This window comes from Triturus cristatus, chromosome 11 (assembly GCF_964204655.1).
Source record: "Triturus cristatus chromosome 11, aTriCri1.1, whole genome shotgun sequence".
In the NCBI taxonomy this organism is placed as follows: domain Eukaryota; kingdom Metazoa; phylum Chordata; class Amphibia; order Caudata; family Salamandridae; genus Triturus; species Triturus cristatus.
In genome coordinates, this window is record NC_140594.1 from 909632135 (window position 1) to 909650239 (window position 18105).

Genomic DNA, 18105 nt, shown 5'->3' on the forward strand with positions numbered 1-18105 from the left:
GTTCCTTTAACATTCGTATTGTGCTACCTACATATATTTTGGTACATTTGCATTCAATTATGTAAACAACATATTTAGTACTACAAGTTATATTCGTTAGTATATCGTATACTTGACCATTATTGATTTGAAATTGTTTAGTTTTGTCTTTAGCACATCTGCACATCCCTCAATGCCCACATTCGAAAAAACCTTTTGAATACTGGTCCAACCAGATCTCTGGTTGCTTCCTTAGTGGGTAACTCAGACTTAACAATGTTCCTAGGGTTCTACCCCTACGGAATGTAATTTGCGGTCACGCAGTAAGTTATCCATCTTTAAGATGTGCCAATGCTTATTCATGCTTTTTCACAAAATATTCCCAATCGGTGTATAATCAGCAATAATTCTGACAGATATGTGTATTATTTATGGCTGGTTTTAGAGTGGATATGCGTTTAGTTCTCAGAGCCCTATCCTTTGCTATGTGTATATCCCGTTTACCCTAACCTCTTTGTATAAATCTCTTTTCCATATCATTAATACATTCCTCAAATTGTAAGTCTTCACTGCAGTTTCTTCTTGCCCTGATTATTTCTGCAAAAGGAATCGCTTTAACCTGATGTCGTGGGTGGGCACTTTTCGCATGCAAAATTGCATTGCATGAATTTGGTTTCCAATACATCCTGCTATGGATGCTATTGTCTTTCACGTATAGTTTCACATCTAAAAATATTACTTTTGTGGAACTATGATTGGTGGTAAATCTAATATTCATGCCGTTATCATTAAGATAATCATAAAATTCCTTCAATAAGGGTTCTGGTCCTGTCCAAATCATGAGGCAGTCGTCGATGAACCTTCCCCAATACAGGATGTGTTTATTCCAACGATTTGCCCCTGGGCCCCAGACAAACACCTCTTCCAGCTACAGGACATGACAGTAAAACACATACCCAAGACACCACTAGTAGCCTTGCTGGACTATGCCAGGGTGATACCCAAAAGCATTAGGAAGCTGATTTCTCTAGGAATACTGATTGCAAAAAGAAGGTTAGCCATGAGATGTATGAGAGGGCCTGCGCCTACACTTACAGAATGTTGCACTGATCTTTCATATTGTAATATTCAATCTGATAGTTACAATGCTCTCATACCAACATGTTGTAGACCTAAGAATATTTGGGATCCATACCAATCATACCTAGCACGCAGAGCCGCGGCTGAAATTACCACAGAGAGCCAAAATAGCACAGGATTGGCTAGACTTTCAGTTGCTGAGGGTTGCAGCCCAGATGTATATTGTAATATATGTACAAAAAGGTCAACAGGAAGTTATTCGAAGAAAATGTGGAATGCAACGTATGGGGGCGATGGATATGGGACCGATGCCAGCAAGAAACAGGATTGCCCAATGCATTACGTTAGGATGGACCACACTGCCGGCACTGTAAGTGGTAACTGTATCGTAATGTCTTAAAATGTACCATGAAACGTTGAATGCTGTAAAAGTTCAAAAATGCAAAGATGAGGGCTACTGTACTGCTTGTTGTTTTTGTTTTCTTGCTTTGTCCATTATAAAATGAAAAATAAAGTTTAAAAATAAACTTACAATTGTGTTTAAAGGGAGAGAAGATGTGCACTTTAGTTACACATATCATCATAACTCCTACAAAATAGTTCCATTATATGCCAAGACTTTGGCCAACGTGTCCTTTCACTTTATTTAAAACAAATCTGTTTAGCTTTAAAAAAGCTTTTTTGTTATGGCCCAGCAGCTCGCCATAACCTGCTAACAGACAACTTGCTGCCATTTGCAGTGCACTTTATCCTGCGCTAATGCTGCTGTGTGTGGCCATCTTAGAATGGGGTTTTGCTTTCAATATTACTTAAAAGTATAGTAAAACCATCCAAAGATGGCTACCCATGCATGCGCAAGCATGTGTGGCCATCTTTCAATGTTTTTTAGATATTTTACAATTGTTTTCTATTCAGAGATGGCCAACACATTGCTTTCAGTGTGTCAATCACCTTGGGACAATAAATACATGATAAAATATTCAAAATCATGTAAAGAGGGCTGCCGGAGCATGCACATGCTTGGTGGAACATCTTTGGATGCTTTTGACATAGTTTATTAACCTTAAAGAATGAAGAACTCCTTTGTAAAATAGCTTCCCATATCTATACAAACACTGGCAAAATCAATAGCTCCATAGGCAGCATTGAAGTCCAGACCTTTTGGGTTTGCCAAGGCATGTTTTAAATAATAAAGTAACATAAAAAGATTCACTGTGGCACAAAAAATGCCACTTTTGAAAGTTATTAAGTGCACAAAATTCTCCAGTGGTAGTTAGCCCACACAAATTATGCACCCCTCCAGGTGCACAGCAAAAAGGGGAAAAACAGAACCTTTGCACAATTTCAGTGGTGTAACAAAGGCCCCCTCAGCTGCCACGGCCCCCTCTGGCAGTGGTACTGGCAGCTCCCTGGCCTGAGAGCTCTGGGCTGGGTCCGGAGCGTACTTCCAGGGGGGCCCCCTCAAGTTTAGTTAAGTCGCTGCACAGTTTACAGCACTAAAAACACCATGCAGCACCCTGTTTGCTAATTGAGCATGTGGTAGTTTATAAGCGGGACCACCAGTAGCGGCTGCTGCCGACCAGGGGTGGTGGGGTGGGGGACAGAGCGAGGGGAGGGAAATAATAATATTAAAAAAATGCACTTACCTTTTCTCCGCCAACCTTGGCCACCGCCTCTTCATTCTCCATCCTCCTCTCCACTCGGCAGGAAGCACCCAGCACGCCAGAATCCCCTGACCAATCACAATGCTGCCTTAGCAGCGTTGTGATTGGTTTAAGCGCCATGGTTTGGTGCTCAGGCAGGGACTGGCCGGCTCTGCATGTTCTACACTCAGGCTGTAATGTAGCCTGCATGGAGACCCAAGAGGGCCTTTGAAAGCATCTTGTGCAGCCACCACTCCTCCCGCTGTAATGAGCGGGGAGCCCAGCCCCTCCCACCTGGCTTCAGCTGCAAGCTGTATGCAAAATAAAAATGATAATAAGGAACATTATTATCATTTTATTTTTTTCATTCAGCTTGCAGCTGAAACAGTGGGGCGACGCTACTCCGCCTTAGCGGAGGAGCCTCCACTGGGGCCCACTGTAATTATGTGAGTCTGTGGCTGCACGGTTTTACACATAATTATGGGTTGGCCGCATTTGCAACATAATCAATTATGGGTGAAGAATCTGCACATTTTAAGAAATAAATGTTTGTAGCTTGAATAGATCAAAAGGTACTAAAAATGCACAGCAACTGTCCTGAACAGGGGAATGTCCTTCACAGAGGTTGACTGGCTCCCTCTCAGTTCCTTATTGCTGTGTTTGCTGTTAAACTGGTACCAATGAGGTGAAACTTTGCCCATACGGTGTTAACAAGAGTAAAAATAACAAAGTAGTGAAGTAATTCTATCATAAATGTGCCGCATTGCGCTGCATAATTTGCCTTTTTTTCGCTACAGAGTATAGTCAAGCCTGCAGCATAATATGGTTGTCTCTGAAGGATAATTCCAGTGGCCCTGGTTACAAGGAACCAAGGTAATATATTCATTTCACAATAAAACAGAGCAATACATCATTACAAAAAAGTGAATAAGCTCTACTATTTTAGCTGCTAGCATGCACATTTGATACTCGGCAGTCAACCTATAAGCCAACATAAAGATACATCATGTGTCAAAACAATGAGTCTAATTTTCATCCTTTACTATTCTCCCATGAGTCTCCATGTTGAATCATAAAACAGACAGCCTACAATCTTATATATATATATTCACTGAAAAAACCATAGGTTTCACACATGTTATAGTTAGCTGGACATTTCACTCGTAAAAAAACAATGAAATTCCCCCGTTATAGTTAGTTCAGCTAACTATAACTCGCGCGCCTGCAATCCACTGCTGATGACGTCACATATTACATCACTCATGAAATGGTCAGTGACATCACTCATGACATCACTGATGACATCTCAAATGACATCACTGATGACATCATCCATTGAGTATGTGTTTCTTAACAATTTTAATATGTTTAATATATATAGGGAAAGGCCTGTTGCAGAATGAGTGGGTGTACAAGTGTGTAAATGGATGATTTTCTGTGGTGCGTAACTAACTCTATAAGTGAGTCATTAAATGTATCTTACTGCAAAATAGTGACTAAACTGTGTAAATGTCTGTATGTTTCTGTATGTTGGTGTATAAGTGGCTGCATGGTTTTATGAATACCTATATGAGTGTCTATATGAGTTATTGATTGCTTGTCTGAGTATCTGTATGGGTTCCTGAGTGTTTGTGTGGGTAGGGTGTGTGTGACTCTATGCATAGATGTGTGAGTGGGTGATTCTATGGGTGCATGGTTTTAAGAGTGCATCTGTGATGGACTGTATGGTTGAGTGAGTGTATGTATGGGTGTGTTAGGGATAGAATGTATATCTCAGTGGTACATTTGTGACTAACTACATATGTGAAAGGCAGTATATGTGCGTGTAAGAGTATATAAGTGGGTAGATGTGAGAGTGTGTGATTGTGAGAGTGACTGTATGGATGAGTGTGTGCTTGCATCAATGATTCTATAAGAACGTAAGAATGTGATACTATTTTTATGAGTAAGTGAACTTGAGTGTGTATAACCACATAGGTGAGTAAATGGGAGTGTGATTATTTGCATGACTGAGTAGGTGTGAGAGTACCTCTATGGATGATTGGTAGTGTGTGAGTGTCTATATAGGTGTATAAATGCATATGATAGTTTTGTATGTTGTGACTGTAAGTATGAGTGACTGTACAGGTGAATGAGTGGAGGTGTATGTAGACCTAAGAGTTAATAAGTGGCTATGTAGTTATTGGTATTGCAGTATGTATGGTTTTGAGAATGGAACTCTTAAATTTTGAGTCGGTGTATCAAAGGTTATATTAGGTTGTGAGAAGATGTGGTAATTTATCACATGGATGACGTCATCAGTGATGTCATTAGTGATGTCATTTGAGATGTCATCAGTGATGTCATGAGTGATGTCACTGACCATGTCATGAGTGATGTAATATGTGACGTCATGAGCAGTGGATTGCGGGCGCGCGAGTTATAGTTATCTGAACTAACTATAACGGGGGAATTTCATTGGTTTTTTACGAGTGAAAAGTCCAGCTAACTATAACATGTGTGAAACCTATGGTTTTTTAAGTGAATTTGCAAGGTTTTTTAAATGTTAATTCCTAACTATAACGTGTGTGAAACCTCTGGTTTTTTAAGTGAATATATATATATATATAAATACAAATATATATGTAAGTATGTGTGTGTAAATATATAAATATAAACATAACTGTACTTTTTTTATGCATGTGAATCCTCCGGTAGGATGCCTTCCGGGCCATTTGGCCAGGATAACTTAATGACGCCAAACACATCCGCTGACGGATGAGTCACTTCCGCGATGATTTGGTGCGTGGGCTGATCCTCTCCAGTCAGGAGCGGTTGTGGATTTTCATTTATCTCAGCTAATTTCTGAGCAACAACCATCATTAACACAAACTCCCTCGGTACTTTCTCCGCACGTTGCTTCAGATAGAAAATTCGTCATGTAGGAACGTCCGCCTCAGGGCTTTTTTTATAATTACATTTCCGTTACTTAATTGAGCATTCGTCACTGCCAGGCTCCATCGCAAGTTAAGCACAAATTTAAGTTGTATTGTTTCATGTTGCACTTCATAGAGGAAAAGCCGGCTAAACATTGGCAAATGTTAAAAACTCGGACACTGGAAAAATAAGATATCCAGGTTGTCAATGAAAGACGTTAACTTGGTGTTGACGTGTTTTGCTCTCTGCACCGAGACAGCGCCATTTCCCCTCATTGCACAGTGTTTATACCAGCAGAAACGGTTTCTGAGTGTGAACACCCGAGCTGTGTCGACACATTAATGCAATCACACCTACTACAGTGCACGGTCCTTGAAATCTTCCATATTTGAGTTCTATTATAAGTGACTGAATGTACAGGCCTCGATAAACTATTTTAAAGTACACATTTCCTGCTAATAATGCTAGATGTACCGTATATAGATGGGGTAGGACTTGAAAACAATAGGGAAACCTCCTAATAGGTTATAAAGGTTACAGATGCTACAGGCCAACGTGTGCTGTTTTGTTGTTTGGTGTAAAGTGCTTTGTTTGCTGTATTTTGATGCGATATATTCTGCTGTTATTTTGTGTTGTGTTTTGATAAGTTGTGTTGTGCTCCGTATTTACTCTTTCAAGGTGATCGTCCCTCCGCTTCTCACCACAAAGCCATTAAGTGAAACAGAAAGGAGGAAAAGGTCCAATCAGAAAGAACGAAATTGCTTTTACTTGCCCTCAATCACAAAAACTGAATATCCGACTTGTACACATCCTCATACTAAATATGTCACTATAGTCTAGTGGAACCGTTTCCCTTTTCACAGGACTAGCATCACGATTTAGAAATATACTTTAGCCTTTATAGCATTTTTTTCACAACGTTGCTCTCGTTAGGTGTGGGACAGCACAACTACCAACCACACCTATTGAATTCAACTGATATGTTAAGTGGACTTTGGGTGTGTCACTAACCATAAGCTTTTTTTGTGGACCAGCTTCTTTCAGTCTTGACACTTTATCAAGCACATCTTAGGTCAACTCACTGGAGTCTTTGTCACCTGACATTACTGGCTTCTAAGGTGTATTTTTCCACCACAATGCAGTGCTTGCACTGAACTCCATGAGGGAATACTTTACAACTATAACCCTCTGTGAACTCCATGAGGAAATACTATAGCCCTCTGCCCACTCCTGCTGGCTTCCTCCTATGTGTCTTGCTCTTTCTAGTCCTGTCCCTCATCTTCCTTCCCGTCCCTATCTCCTTCGGTGCACTCCACTTTCTCCCACCAGTGGTCCTCTTGCATCTCCATTCTACCCTTCTCTACTTCCCCTGTGTGAACCTAGTGTAAGACACCCCCCATCCTCTAGTTTCTGCACCTGATCCCTCACCCCTTCCAGTGTGCGCTTCTTTTTCACCTGCATCCACCCTCTTGGATCTCCCTCCTGCCCCTCCCACCACCACAAGTGCAGTACTTGATGCCCTGCCCTCAACCTGCTCTTGTTTAAGGGTGGGCGTAGTTCGCGAAGTAGCACTTCGCGAAGCTACGCAAAGTGAAGTTCGCACTACGCGAGCTACGCGTAGCACTTCGCGAACTGCGAAGTAACATGTTCGCACTGTGCAAGATGTTGTTTTCAATGATTGCACAGTGCGGACAAGCAACCGGCACTGTGCAATCATTGAAAATGGCATCTTGCACAGTGCGAGCTGTAGTTTTCTGCTGCTCGAGTAGATTTTTACTCGAGCTGCAGCTTTCTCAACGCGAACTGGTAGTTTCTCATCGCGAGCGGTCGCGAGCATACGCGACCCCTCGCAATGAGAAACCTGACCTTCTCGCGTTGGGAATCTCGCCGGGAGGTTTATTTTCCATGCTCGCGATCGCGAACAAGGAAAAAGTCTCGCCAGGATGTCATTTTGCTTGCTCGCGGTCGCCAACTTGACGTTGAGGACCGCGAGCAAGCAAAAAATGACCGCAGCACTACGCAACACTACGCTACGCGTGTTCGCACTGTGCTACGTGCAGTTCGCGTAGCGCGAAGTAGCACGAACTTCGCAAACTACGCGAGCGTAGCGTAGTGCTTCGCCCAGGCCTACTCTTGTTGCTCTAGAGGCAGCTTCTCATAAGCGCCAGCAGGACTCAGGGTCTTTTTGCTTCACGGGAATGAAAAGCAGGCTAATCTAAGGCTTCCTTGACTTCAAGGCTGTCAGCTTTTTGTTTCTATGTTAAAAGAATGTGTAATAGAAACTAAAGAAGGACTATCATGAAGGCTCCCTTGCCATTTAACCTTAATTCGAAAACCAAAAAGGGGGTTCTGGCTCGTATGGCAGCAAGGCCAAACCAATTATAATGAAAGAACAAAATACAAGCCAATGCTGCGTGTAAATTTACCTACAATTCCCGTGACCTGAATGAAACAAGAACACTGACAACCAATTATTTCGTTGGATTTAATCCTATGAAAATTGTTTTTAGTTCACGTTCAAAAACATTTAAAACTGATACAGTACATATTCATTACACCACATATACAAAACTTAACTTGAAAATGACATTACTGAAAACATTTAGACACCACTGTGTTCATTCGCCCATAGGGCCAACATTCATACCGTTCATACTACTCATGCATCCACACTAACATATAACATACAACAGAAATCTACAATTTGATAATCTTTACACATAGGCCATCAAACCACTACTGTACATAATGATGGGGCTTAATGCTGTTTTTTTAAGATTGACCGTAGAAAAGACAAGGTCTACGCGTTTCGAATCCCTTAGTTGGCAGGGATTCTCATCAGGACCGACATAGGACTGCAAACAAAGCAGAAAAGAAAGATTTTACTAAGCTGACCCACTTTGTAAGTGCACAACCGCATGGTCAACGGGGGAGTCTTACCTTAGTCTAAGGAACGGAGAACTCAGCCACAACTCTAAAGAAAAAAGGAAGGAGAGCCAACTTGGTTACCTATTTCTGTGAAATCAACACTAGAACACCACCTGGTTAGTAATGGACACACCCATACAACATAGAGACAATACAACCACGTAGTCTAGTTGTTAATAAAGAGGCTTACGGGTGTGTGGAGTTGTGTCTGGTTAACTGAAGGTGGTTCTGTCTAAAATCAGAAGCAACTACGGGCTTTTTTTCAGGCGTTGATTGATTCAAAACGATATCTGAAAGCAAGAGCAACAAGGATTCAAGGCGCGTCCTATCGCCTACAAAGATCGGATCCGAAATATTTTGAAAAAGGTTTTAGAGCGCTTACCTCCGCGGTGGAAGACAATGGAGGAACGTGATGCTGCTCGGTCAGCTGATGTCCCGAGCTGGGGCTTGCACGGCGTGAGATTGCCGGCCGTTTTAAGGTTCGGTAACGATCAAATTCTCTGCAAGAGAATGGGAGGTCACGGGAATTGTAGGTAAATTTACACGCAGCATTGGCTTGTATTTTGTTCTTTCATTATAATTGGTTTGGCCTTGCTGCCATACGAGCCAGAACCCCCTTTTTGGTTTTCTAGGTAGTCTAGCGGGTGCACACCCGCGAGGTTTGTTTGTTCTTTGTGAGGGAAGTTGTCCTCCTTGAGGTAGGTCCACTAACCTGTGGGGACCGGATGTGTAGGTCTTCCTCGCACGTACTAAGGAGTCACGTTTCCTTTTTTGTTAATTGTATATTTGTATTGTCGTCTTATTTGTCTAAAGCGTCTAAAATATGTCAGAACATGACACCCTGGCATATAGTGAAGAACATATATTGAAATTACTAAGCGACCCACCATTGTTTGCGTCAGCCGCATTAAGTTCTACAGCTAAAATCAACAATGAATCTGACAGACTCATAAGGCTCAAGAAAAAACAAATAAGGACTGACTTACATGGCCATTTTCTAATCGAGCACTTGAGAGCTGGAACCATCCCAGGAGGGCTGCAGATTCGCAACGTCCCTGTGATTTTTACAGACGATCCGATATATAAAAAAGGATACAGTCTAATTGAAACGAAATGCAGTAGGGACCTCATGGTTCTCACAGTAGAAACGGCTCAAAGATTGTCTAAGCATCAACTAGAAGAAATCGCAACTTTGGAAAGCGAAATTAAAACAAACCAACTTATTTCGGATGCCAAATCCCTTCTAGATAAAGTCGATAAAGAAATTCTAGAGTTTAAAGACTATTCGGTAAATCAAAAGAGCAATAAATTCGAAAAGGATAAAAGGAATTTTTCTCTGGATAAAGTCTACCCTTATTTGCAGATTGACTTTTATTCACGACCTGAGTCACGCAAATTCCTGCCCGAATACCAGGGTAGATCGAGAAACAATTTTATCACTTTTTCGGACACAACATCATCATCAAGTGGCAGTGACGTAGATAACTCGAATAACCGTTTAGACTTCAACAGAAGAGGCAATTTACAACAAAACTATCAACAACAACCGCCTTTTTTAGGGAGAGGCCAAAGGAAACCAAGAGGAAGGTCCAGATACACAAACCAACCATGGGAAATGTCAACAAGACGTCAGAATTACAAAAACTAACTGTTTCACCAATCTTTAATCTATCAGAAAAAGTCTTAACAGATGCAGAACTTAGCATCTTAGAAATGGGACTATCCTTTGTTCCAACTAAAGGGACCAATTTTGTACAACTCAAAACAGAGTTCATTGAATTCTGCCGCAAAATTCGGCTTAAAACCTTCTTTCTTGAAAACCCCATACAAGGAGGCACTGAGACAACTGGATTAAAGAAGAAATCAAAGTTCTGCCCGCCGGCGTCAAAAGTTCCCAAAGAGGTCATAATTTTCGAAAAAGTGATCCTTTCAGCAATAGCTGAAGTTGAAAAACAAAAAAGGAAATATGTCAAACCGAATATTACCAAAGCTCAAAAAGAAGCATTACTCGACCTAAAAATTGACCCTTCAATAATAATAAAACAAGCTGACAAAGGGGGATCAATCGTGGTTTGGGCAACCGAACGATACATCACCGAAGTTAATAGACAACTTTCGAACCAACTCTGCTACAGAAGGATAACAAAAGATCCCACATGTGAACTACAGAATAAACTTTTTCACATACTACAACAAGGGTTTGACCAAGGCTTTTTAGGCAAAAAAGAATTTGAGTACTTAAAAAACATCTATCCTCGCACTCCGGTCTTTTATGTACTCCCGAAAGTACACAAAGATCAACACCATCCACCTGGGAGACCAATTGTCTCCGGGTGCGAGTCACTAACAGAACCCATTTCAAAATTCGTGGACTTTTTCCTGAAACCTTTTATGTCAGAAGTAAAATCTTATCTGAAGGATACCACCGATTTCTTAATTAAATTGGAAACCATGGAGTTCGATAAAAATACACAATTTCTAGTTACATTAGATGTAACATCATTGTACACGGAGATCCCGCAAGATGAAGGACTAGCAGTGATTAAAACATTCCTAGACAGCAGACCCAAACCTGAAAAAATCCCGACAGAGTTCATTATGGAGCTAGCCACGTTTGCTTTAAAGAACAACTATTTTTGCTTCAGAGAGGACTTTTATTTCCAAATCAAAGGCGTGGCGATGGGCTGTCCATTCGCCCCCGAGCTAGCGGTCCTCTATATGTCTAAATACGAAGACAAATTTGTCCATAGCAACAACCCATTCGCCGATTGTATCAGTAACTGGGTCCGATACATCGACGATGTTTTCATGGTATGGTCAGGTGATGAGCAAAAGCTACAATCCTTTGTCAATTGGCTTAACAACAGGACTCCGGATATAAAATTCAGTATGAACTGTTCCAAAATCAAAATGCCTTTCCTGGACGTTGAGGTTTACCCTACGAATGGATGCCTAATGACGACGTTATACAAGAAAGAAACTGACCGCAATCGAGCGCTACATTACTCCAGCAACCATCCACGTAGCCTACGAGAGAACTTGCCCTATGGGCAATTCCTGCGCATTCGCAGGAATTGCTCATTCAAAGACGAATATTTTTTACATGCAGAGAAGCTCAAGGAGAACCTTCTGGCCAGAGGTTACCCGAAAAAACTTTTGAAAAGAGCTATCAAAAGAGCATGGTGGACACCAAGAGAAACATTACTGGAAAGACGTGAAAAATCGCAAACAGAGAGAATGGTTTGCGTCTCGACATTCAATCCAACATCTAATTGGTTTAAGAAAACTATTAATCAAAATTGGCATCTGATCAAAAACCTGGACAACACATTCAATGAGAGACCGCTATTTGCATTCAGGAAAGATAAAAACATAGCCAACCACGTAGTGCGAGCCGCTCTACCTAAGACCAAAAGCACTGATTTAAGAAATTTGTTGTGCCTACCGCCCATAAAAGGACATCACAGATGCGGTACCTGTATTTGCTGCGACTCAACCATTGAAGGATATCTATTTACCCACAATGGAATCCATTGGAAACATGAGAGTTTCACCAATTGTAAATCCAAGTTCGTAGTCTATGGCATCAGCTGCCCATGCAACAAACTTTATATTGGCAAGACCAATCAGGAGATAAGGTTCCGAATCCAGCAACATAAGTCTCGGATTCGCAAAAATGTTCTGAATGCCCCCTTAGTGAATCATTGGGTGACGCAAAAACATACAGAAATGGATTTCAAATGGTCAGTGATATCAAAAGTTGAACAAGACCAGAGAGGTGGAGACTTGGACACCAAACTGCTACAGAGAGAAGCCATGCTCATTATCAAATTTAACACGTCGGTAGACGGATTGAATGAACTCTCCGAGATATACAACTTATGAGTGGCATCCAGTCAGCCACTGAGCTAAATCTCGTTCTTATACCACAGATGAGACACATTCAATAGCATATGTGTAGTTGATCTTCCACTTAGCGGACTCTTCATATTTACTATTTGACAGGTTTCTGTCCAACCAGCGCTTCCCACCTCGCTTTCCGCCCCTATCAGAATACATTCCAGTCATATGTGCAGTGAATGCATATTGACAACAAGTCAGCACACGTTCCAGTGTGCACTTGACACAGTCCGACCAACGCTCTCCCCCAAATTCACGCGCTAATTTTGGCGCCGCGGCAAACTGACAATCCATCTCTAACTACCGATTCTCCCAACATCGTTGGTCTGACTACGACTCCCAGAAGCCTTCGTGATCCCGCCCTTTTGCACATGGGTAAAAATGCCCCAATAGGAGTACAGCTACCTAACGGGTGATTTACTCCCAGAGATACAGAGACACGGACAACGCCGGCTCTCCAGGTAACAACACCAAATAGACCGTACTAACTCCGTAGGACTTTCTCCTGGTATTAGTCACCTGATGCAGCCTCCCATTCTCTTGCAGAGAATTTGATCGTTACCGAACCTTAAAACGGCCGGCGAATCTCACGCCGTGCAAGCCCCAGCTCGGGACATCAGCTGACCGAGCAGCATCACGTTCCTCCATTGTCTTCCACCGCGGAGGTAAGCGCTCTAAAACCTTTTTCAAAATATTTCGGATCCGATCTTTGTAGGCGATAGGACGCGCCTTGAATCCTTGTTGCTCTTGCTTTCAGATATCGTTTTGAATCAATCAACGCCTGAAAAAAAGCCCGTAGTTGCTTCTGATTTTAGACAGAACCACCTTCAGTTAACCAGACACAACTCCACACACCCGTAAGCCTCTTTATTAACAACTAGACTACGTGGTTGTATTGTCTCTATGTTGTATGGGTGTGTCCATTACTAACCAGGTGGTGTTCTAGTGTTGATTTCACAGAAATAGGTAACCAAGTTGGCTCTCCTTCCTTTTTTCTTTAGAGTTGTGGCTGAGTTCTCCGTTCCTTAGACTAAGGTAAGACTCCCCCGTTGACCATGCGGTTGTGCACTTACAAAGTGGGTCAGCTTAGTAAAATCTTTCTTTTCTGCTTTGTTTGCAGTCCTATGTCGGTCCTGATGAGAATCCCTGCCAACTAAGGGATTCGAAACGCGTAGACCTTGTCTTTTCTACGGTCAATCTTAAAAAAACAGCATTAAGCCCCATCATTATGTACAGTAGTGGTTTGATGGCCTATGTGTAAAGATTATCAAATTGTAGATTTCTGTTGTATGTTATATGTTAGTGTGGATGCATGAGTAGTATGAACGGTATGAATGTTGGCCCTATGGGCGAATGAACACAGTGGTGTCTAAATGTTTTCAGTAATGTCATTTTCAAGTTAAGTTTTGTATATGTGGTGTAATGAATATGTACTGTATCAGTTTTAAATGTTTTTGAACGTGAACTAAAAACAATTTTCATAGAATTAAATCCAACGAAATAATTGGTTGTCAGTGTTCTTGTTTCATTCAGGTCACGGGAATTGTAGGTAAATTTACACGCAGCATTGGCTTGTATTTTGTTCTTTCATTTAACCTTAATTCGACATAGTAACAAACATAGGGGCATATCAACAACAACTGGCGATAATTATCGCTAAACGCACTTAGCGCTAGGATAATTATCGCCGGTTAGCGTTGATTTTTATCGCTGAGATAGCGTGCTATTAGCAACGCTTATCTCAATAGCGATAAAAATCCTCACGCTAAGTGGCTAACGTGAGATTATCGCTGGAAACCCAGCGATAATCTCACGTTAGCTTGTTGATAGGGACAGACAAACTTAGCCATGATATCCTCCTTCCATAGGATATCATGGCTAAATCAGAAAAATACCAGACGTAAAAAAGCAGCGTTAACCGCGGTTAGCGCTGCTTTTTTTGTCTCTAACAGGGTTAGCGATATTCTTGATAATAGGAGAAATGCCGCTTAGCGACATTTCTCCCATTATTTTACTCTGGAACGCCCCCTTTGCATCTCATTAGAGATGCAAGGGGAAGCGTAGAGTAAAAGGGTGCTAACATGCAAATTTGCATGTTAGCACCCTGTTGTTGATAGGGTGCTAGTTTTATCTCTGCTTTTTTGGCTTTTAAAGCCAAAAAAGCAGAGATAAAGCCCTTGTTGATATGCCCTATAGTATTGTTGTTTAGGAGGCAAGGGAGCCTTCCTTACTTTAGTTTCTTTGTCTGATTTTAAAGGACTTATGCTGCATGTGTTAGTACATTAGACTCAATCCTATTGACTTTGCCATTGTTTGTGTTTCCTGTAGCAAAACAAATGCACTCAGGCTCCTGTTTGTTCCTTGAGGGAGGGAGGAGTAGTCCACCTCCATCATGATACCACCACCCACCAATTTCAAGGCAGCACCGGAAGCATGGCTATCAAGAAGCTGGTATCTGTGCCAGCAAGCCATTGGCATGTTAGAATCAGGTGTAGTGTTCACAAACAGATTGATGGTACTGTCAATATATGGTACTGTTTCATGTCTGCACCACAGTGTGAATACTCCTTAAATACATTTCTAAGCTTGATAATGGGTTTTTGCTCTTTAACACAACAAATAATTGTGGTGGAATATTCCTAAAAATTCAGTAGCAATGAAATTTGAATTTAATATCCTGCCATTTATTCGTTTAGAGAATTAAAACGGTAACTGAACAATGACCTTTTCGAATGAGGAATGGCAATGACAGAAATATTAAGCAGGTTTGTGGTTAAGAGTTATTGTTGGTGGTGAACTCCGCTCCGCCGGCGGAGTTCCCGGAGTTTTGACGACTCCGCACTCCGCTTGGAGAGCGAAGTTTGGCAAAACTCCGCAGGCCGCTGCATAGCAGAGTTTACCTCTAGTGTTAAATGTTTCCCCTGCCCGTGCAATAAACAACACTGCCATGAAAGGACAAATAGACGTCACTTTTGTTGGGTGCTGTACATATTAAATACCAACATTATTTTTAGACACAGAGGAAGGCTTCAATTAGGGCGAGGGAAAACAACAAAGGAAATAGTCAAGAGATGAGCCTCCTCACCCAGACCAACATACAAATGAAAAGACACTCTAGAATGCATGTCATGTGCAAGTAGATAAAGAGGACGAGTTAACAAGTAGAAAAAATACAGCCCAAAGAAAAACGTAAAGGAATAACTTACAGAAGAGGAACGTGATTGATAACTGTAGCAACACTTTTGCGACCCAAGGCCTGCGCTATAAATCAAAGGGGCCGACACTTTATTTCAGTAGAACAGCACCAATGCCCTCGTCCTTCTCTTATTATTACGACCAGGAAGGGGAAGACAAGGGAAGTGACGTAGGGAGGAGCACCAGAGAACTACTTTAGAGTCAGCACAGTGGCCAGCACAGAGTTCCGGTTGAACAGTGAAAACGTCACTTCCACTTCAGTGTGCTGGCACTCGGTGCATCTGAAAGGCGAGATGGGAAGGAGTGAAGCCGGGACATGTTGGGAGTTGATGGAAGTCGGGGTGGTTGGCATTTGCAATGGTGGCCGTTGAGTTCCAAAGGGCACCAAGTGTGTCACTACTTCCGGAGGCAAGGTGAAAAAAATCTGGCATGAGTTGCAGCTGAGGGGCAGGGGGACGGAACAAATGTGTGAGCAAAAGGGATGGTGTAAGCTTCACAGATGGAGCAGGCAGTGACAGCACGGAAGAGGGTCAGTGAGGCGAAGCAAACTGAGTGAGTGAAGGCCCCCCCCAATCTGATGTGCAGGGATTGTCCATCCTCCCTATCATTACCGGAGCAAACCCAAGGCCTGCGGACACTGTCGGAGCTGGATGACAAACAAAGCCCGATCAATGAATGGAAAGCGGAGTCAATCTGGGGCAGAAGATGCTGGATTGAGAGGTAACCAGTGATAGGGTTTAGCTAAACATAGTTGACAGTATCTGGGAACCACCAGATAAGCACTTCTTGCTCCATAACATGCCTGTGTGCACATGGAGCTGGTAACTTCGCCTGCTCACGGAACTCCGCGGAATTTGACAGAGTTCTTAAGTTACTCTGTGGAATTCCGTGGAGTGAAACTCTGAGAACTCCCCCCAGGCTTAGTTAAGAGAAAGAGTGGTAGATTAAATGGTGGTTCAGGCTGCACATGGTATACAGAATGTTATGAAGTATCTGCTTATTGCACCACAAGATTTATTCTGGTCTGTTATAAATGAGGTTTCTGATTTTCTAGGGTATGCACCTAAGCCAGGCAGAGTCCACTACTTTAGTCAAGGTAAGTATGTTACACACCAAAGATAACTTGTGCTCACCCTCTGGTAGCTTGGCACAGAACAGAAAGACTTATCATCATAGGCAATGTGTAAAGCATTTGAACAACACACTTACATAGCAACTCAGTGAATACACCACAACAGAGACTCTACACAAAGTTGATAAAAATATATATATATATAGAATATTGTGTATAAAACATAGACCAAAATGACATCATAAATACTGTGCATACTATGCAAATCCTGAGATAGTACTCATTATCCTGACAATGCAAGAATCAAAATGACATATATTATAACATCAGTGCATAAAATGCCACAGTTAGGTGAGAGAAAAAACACGTAAACTGCCATTAAAAATATGCATTTCTCATAGTATTACTGTTTGTACGGAAAGATACCATGTCCCAGCGATAGTAATAGAGCATATACTTGTCATGATATGCAGGCTTTAAAAATATCACAATAATGGCACCACTGAACTCTAGGGCACAGAAGCTTCTATGCTGCTATTCGACTCTTTATGTTACCTTTTCCAAGTTATGCACCTAAACATATATCACTTTCAGCTTTTTAGCAACCCAGTTAAAATGTATAACATTTTCTTGTATTCTTTTTAAGCTATGCCAGTTTGTCTGATAAACACAAGTCGAAGAGACACAAACTCAACAAGTACTTGGCACGATATACGTTTTGAGGTATGTGTATTTCAGCAATCGTAGAAGCGCCCATCATAAGGATCCCGCTAGGGGCTTGGTGCATGCTCTCTGACATAGAGCAATCTTCTGGCAGTGCATTTTAGGAATTCGGTTAGTGTTCCCAACAGCAGCTGCAAGGCGCAGCACAGCCCCAGGGAATGATTTGGTCTGGTTGAAAATGAGAGCATGTTGCCCAGTTGCGGGTAACGCAGCCTAGTCACAGGGACCGCTTGGACATGCTAATCATAATAGAAGGCACGTTCACACACAGCCGTCGGGCTGGGCACCCCACTAGTTGTCAGTGGCCGCTCAAGCCTGGGTTTCACACAACAGAAACCTTCAGCGCGGCAGCGTGGCTAGAGGAATTCTTCGGCAACACTGGTCTCCCATATGGAGCTACTGCCGTGGTGATGACATTGTCGTTTGCTCCAGCAACTGCTTTGCCCCGACAACGAGTAGGACCTGGGGTAGCACTGTGGAACAGCCACACGCTGATCAGGCGATATAGTGCAATGAGCAGCGCTTCGCCATGCGTTGATTTGAGGGCTAGAAGACAGAGAGCAAACACCCAGTTGGTTGGAGTCCAGTGCTCACCACTCGCTGGGTTGCAGCAACTTCCCAGGACTGCCCACAATCACAGCTCCCCATGAGAGCATGCTGCTGCCCAAC